General features: G+C 40.2%; 1 long non-coding RNA gene across 1 annotated transcript; it reads left to right on the top strand.

The window, feature by feature from the left end:
* The first annotated feature begins 639 nt into the window (after positions 1-639).
* LOC122187618 lies at positions 640-1,773 on the top strand. Its single transcript, XR_006181363.1, has 3 exons — positions 640-708; positions 1,283-1,360; positions 1,441-1,773. It is a non-coding gene; the product is annotated as an uncharacterized LOC122187618 (long non-coding RNA).
* Positions 1,774-5,852: the final 4,079 nt, after the last annotated feature.

Raw genomic sequence — 5,852 nt, 5'->3', positions numbered from 1 at the left:
TTCCCCCACAGCCCACGTTTCAAGTTTGCAAGGTTTTCTTTAGAAGCTGTTGCATAAACTGCACCACTGCATGGTTAAAAACCAGCAAATTGATCTGTAAGCTTTTGCATCGCTGTTTCCCTTGAATGCTAAAGCTACTGTAGGGAGTTATTGCAATCAATCGATAATAACAAAAAAAGGCAACAGGCCTTTCAGATCTTGCTTGCAGTTGCACTAATTATACTTATCCTAGTCCCTGTCAGTCACTTTTTCCTACAGGGCCTATACTTGCTTCTGGCAAGCAGCCCAACTATTAAGTTCAATACACAAACCTAAAGTCATATCTAAATTCCCTAAATGGCTAGGGAGACTTCTTTATTAAAGCCAACTTTCAACACAGACGATTGCAGGTAAAATGTCACAGCATAATATAATACCTCAGCCTTCTCATTGTCTGTTGTTACCAGCCTGCCTGCATGGCTTGCTGTAGCAGAAATGCTCAGTCATGGCCTGAAGCAGTGATTGAGCACCTGGTGGGAAGGCAGGGACCACCCAGAGAAGCTCAGATGCATGCAGTGTACTGAGTGACCAGAAGGGTGGAGCCAGGATTCATCCCTTCCCAGACCTCATTGAAGGGCTGACAGTGGAGGTAAAAGCATTTTGCTGGAGTTTTGTGTGTTGGTGAAAGCACTTTGCTGGAGTTCTTTGTGTGTGTGAGGCTTTCTGAATGTAAGCAGAGTTTTTCCACTGTTTTTATGTCCACAGCTGTTGTATTTGAGCAAGTCCTTACTTGTTGCAGACTATGGCTTTGCTACTGTGTTGTCATTGCTGTATGTTCTATTGCATTAGGCTTGCTAAGAAGAGTTGCACTCTCAGCCTTGCTTCTTCTAGTTTACCTGCCTCTAGAAGCCTTTCTTATTTTTCTTTGCCCTTTTAGCTAATTTTAGCTGGGCCTTGGCCGTCTTGACCCTATCCCTGTACAGCCCAGGGGCACTGCCGTACTCCTCCCAGGGTATTTGTTGTTGCTTCTACAGCCTGTGCGTTTTCTTCTTCTTCTGCAGTTTGACTACCAGGTCCTGGTTCAGCCACATAAGCCTCTTGCCTTCCTTTTCTGACTTCTTACTCTTGGAGGATTCTTATGCCCTATGGAAAGCTTACTTAATGATCTTATAGCTCTGGTCCCTTGTCCTTAAGGACGGATTCCTAGAGCATTTTGTTGAGTGACTCCCTGAAGAGCTGGAAGCAGGCTTTACTAAAGTTAAGCTTTCTGATTTTGCTTTTTGTCTGTCTGATATTCCTAAAGAGTGTGAACTCCATTGCATGGTCACTGGAGCCCAGGTAGCTTCCAGTTTTGATGCTGCCGATGGGCTCACCAGTGTTGGTAAGCAACATATTCAGCACTGCATTCCCCACCTTAGGAGCCTCTTGCATTGCCTGCAGCTTACCATGCTCCTTTTCCAGCAGATGTCAGAGGGGTAGGAGGCCCCCAACAGAATGAAACCTGCAATCTTAATGCCTCCTGTAGCTGGAGGAAGAAGGCTCCATCAACTGGCTCCACTGTATCCACTATAGGCTGCCTGATCAAAAGTGTTTTTATATGTTATTTCTAGCTTAATTCACTTAATGTATTACCAAAAAAACCTGTATTCTCATTATAACAGTAGGATCTTTTTAACTGCATTCATACAATACTAATGCTAACATAGAACAAGTTGAGAACTATATCTTCTCCTTGCTTGAGTTTGCCCCTATGTGCCTATCTTGTTTCAGGCAATGCTTTCTACTTCTCTTTGCACACAATGTCAAGAAACTTGCTCTAATGTGTGGTACAGAATTTTTTTTTTTTTTAAACCAAAAATCATCAGAATATTTCTTTTACCTTAGTCAGTAACCCTGATACTTACAAATATAACTTTCTGTGTAAATAACTCTTTAAGGCTGACTGAAACATACTGGGCACTGCAGAAAATTTCCCAAAAGGTCAACTGGTGCAAGTTCCTCTTCCAGGCCGTCAGATTAGCACAAATAGTTTTTGGCATCTAATATATTCATTTATTTGTGCCTTAGAACAGAGGGTTACTGCTCATCTATATAGAAGGCATATCACATGAACATTCAAAACCAGGAACGCCGTAGGATTACATAGATTCATTGATATAGATATACAGTAAACCAAGGCAAGCCTGCAAAATGAATTATGTTGAATTGTGGGGTAGGTTATAAAGAGCTGTACCAACAGAATGCACGTCCAGCCCCAAATTTTGGGGATGACCTTACAGGCCAGGCTGACGAGTCAGCAGCTGTTAGAGATTTGTTACCTAATGCCATGAAACACTCTTTCCAAATTACAGCAGCATCCACTAGTACCAGGATAATTCCATAAAATTTCCACTTAATGCATGTTAATTGGATTATTACTTTAAAGACATGCTCACTGCCCTCACATTAACAACAGTTCTCTCTAATTGTTATTAGAGTAACTCCCATACAAATTAATGATTAGGCCATTAAGGCTCTGCAGTTGAATTGCCATTAATTCTTACATTTGAGTTAGATACTGAAAGAGCTTTATGAAAGGAAATTCCCTGAAGTATTACTGAATTTCTTCATTCGCATACATACATCAAATGTCTGTTAGGCTTTTTTAAACTGCTGAGTTTTTCATCTGCTTCTTGCTTTTATCAAATGTTACATTGAAATTATTCATTGTCATCTAGAAAACTATATATAAACTCTTTTTTTAGATTTCACCTATTGGTAGCCAGTGATCTCTTTCACCATTGCTGATATAACATCATGTAACAGACATTGCATACAGGCTTAACATCAGACTAGGTCAACATTTTGGAGGCACTCCTGCTCCATCTAATAGTATTAAAAGCATTCTTTAGCTTTTGTGGCACTGGGGCATTCTAGATGCCTGGAATCTCAAAGTCAACACTGTTTTTCAAAGGGAATTAACTTCGTCACAACTCAAATGTGAATTAATATCTTAAAATGCAATATGAATTAAGGATTGAATTCCTAAATTAAATGAATGTGCTGTTATTATAAGGTAGAAAGTCTTTACTAGGCATTAAACGTACTTATCAGGCAACCATTTACACATTCCATAGTAAGACACTCATCCAAAAACAAGAACAGCTTACATGTGTGTGTTTGGCCCCAAGCTCCTCATAGCTCCTTCAGACTGAGCTTTCTAATTTATTTTCCCTATTATTGAAAATGTAATGCTGAGAAAACTGAGAAACTGGAGACCTTTCTCTTCATCCCTTTATTCTGTTTTTTTCTAATGTTTTAAATCATCTGTGTGTAGTGAATAACATTGCTAACATTACTTTACTGAGCACACTATTGTTTTCAAGTTTTGACATTACAAAAATTAGAACTTGCTAGAAATATGCAGCTGTGCTGCTGAAACCAATATCCATTAATTTTACAGGCAGAATACCCATGAACTAGAACATATAAAAGATGCATAGCTCTGAATATGATTACTACATGCTTTGGTACAGAAGCAATAAAGACATCTTTGGCATTAATCTAAGTCATCCTACTGCTCACAGTAGTAGAGATGCATCATTTGATATTGGGACCTTCAACACAGATATTGAAATTACCCAGCTGATCTAATCAGAAACATTCAGCAACTCCTTCACAAATGAAGAGTGGTAGCAATCAGCACTTTCTGCTGCTTTTTGAGGAGAACTTTTACACATGGATTGCCTAGCAATGTGATTTCAGATTAGCACTACTCACAGGCTTGTGTAACCATAACTAAGTGGGTGAATCAGTAAACAGCGTGTATGGCTTACCAGATGAAGAATGCTCAGCAGCCTGCAGGACCAAGCATTAAACATGTAGGCTACCTACAGCAGCCAGACAGATGTGCCTTGTAATCTGTAACTACACACAAGTAAAGCAGCACAACCACAAAGCATAAAAAGGAAAAATAACTGCTTCTATTTGAATGACACCAGAATATATTCATCTGTGGTTAGATACATTACTCACATTATTACTCACATGTTTAACAAAATGACCTCAGAAGACTATGTAATCCCGACAGAGTCAACAAGTTCAGTGCTAAGGGAATGTGTTCCTGTCACTGGTTTGATTGTAATTACTATTTTAATGTTTCACTTCTTCCCTTTGACTCCCTTCCTGGAGGACACCAGCTGAAACACACTGTGGGTTCCATATTCTTTTAGCCAGGTAGCTACAGCATTGTCATTAACTGTTCTTCATGACCTAAGAGAAACTTGGTTCTGTTGCTAGAGAAAAAAATCTTGCTTCTGCTGGATGCATGCATCTCAGGAGTCTGGATGGATGCAATGGGTCATGATTTGGTGGCTGTACATGATTTTTTTTTTTATAAGTGTTCTTACACAGAAATTATGTTAAACCTCTTGGATAACTGAGAAAAATAAAATGCTCTTGGTTATGAAAAGCAATCATAGGGTCGTTTGATTTGGAAGGGACTTTTAAAGCACCATCTAGTCCAACTCCCCTGGAATGAATAGGGACACCTACAGCTTGATAAGAGTGCTCACAGCCTAGTCCAGCCTGGCCTTGAATTCTCCAAGGATGGGTTTCCACTATGTCTCTGGACAACCTGTGCCAGTGCCTCATCACCCTCAATGTAAAAAGCTGTAAGCTATTTCTCCTTGTCCTGTCCCCACAGATGTTGCTTGAAAGTCTGTCCCCTTTCTTCCTATTAGCCCCTCTTAAGATACTGAAAGGCTGCTCTCAGGTCTCCCCAAAGCCTTCTCCTCTTTATGCTGAGCAGCCCCAGCTCTCTCAGCATGTCCTTTTAGGAGAGTTGTTCCATCCCTCGGATTCTTTTTGTAGCCCTCCTCTGGACTTCCTCCAGCAGGTCCATGTCTAACACCGCTACTCCCTTAACATCTATGGCACAGCCTTAAGAACAATTTCCTGCGCAATCAGTAACTAGCTAGCAATACAGCTTCAGATAATTGTGGAAGATCACATCATTTTCCTTACGTGACTGCACTGTCCTTCCTAAACGTGGTTTGTCTTTCTGAAATTAATTCACTTTGGCTTTATAATAATGATAATCACTGAAGTGTGAGTCCATTGCCAGAGATGAAGTTGTAGTTGGAACATTTGTGCATAGAAACATAATGATCCTTATCTGATGTCATAGGGATCCCTTATCCTTCACAGGATGGTGCATGATGGGGAGACCTTGTTATGAGCAAACTTTTAAGTTGAGCAAATTGCCATTTTCAAATTGATCTTATTTAAAGGAATCATTCTTATGTGCTAAAGAGAACAATTTTTTGAAGCAAAGGCACAGTACACATCTAAATAGATTAATTGATACTAGAAATCAATGTGCTGGAACCTTGTTCAACAGAGCTCCTTCCACAATAGCACATAAGGCGGTGGAGAATCCATGTGCTCATATGATTAGATGTGTGTGCTGAGTGGCAGGGACTGGGCTGTATGCTCGGGGTCCTTCAGGTTGAATGTCTCTGTCACTGTAGAGACAGTGGTGGTAAAGGAGACCCTCTGATGCCACTGTGCATCCCTGTGTGAGGAAACGAGAAGTAATGGTCCTGTGTATGAAATACATCTTCAGACTAGCTTCTGTTGTGGTACTGAGTTAACTGTTCTAACTGTACTGTTTGGTTAATATCAGCTGTCTCACTCAGATCTGCCTTACAATAGTGCTTTTCTGCTCATCACCCACAATAAATGAATGTCCTAAGAATTACCTGACCCTTTTTGTGTCTTGCATCTATACACATATCCTAACATTAAAGCCTTCCTTACATGAGGAATTGAAGAGGTTTTCTGGAAAATACTGACTTCTTACTGACAGCAGCTTAGTTCTGCAGCTAACAGTT

Source organism: Lagopus leucura, unplaced genomic scaffold (assembly GCF_019238085.1).
Source record: "Lagopus leucura isolate 7727_CA_CO unplaced genomic scaffold, USGS_WTPT01 Super-Scaffold_100049, whole genome shotgun sequence".
NCBI classification, from domain to species: domain Eukaryota; kingdom Metazoa; phylum Chordata; class Aves; order Galliformes; family Phasianidae; genus Lagopus; species Lagopus leucura.
Note: the sequence above shows the minus strand (reverse complement) of the source record. Positions and strands in the feature narration are given on the sequence as shown.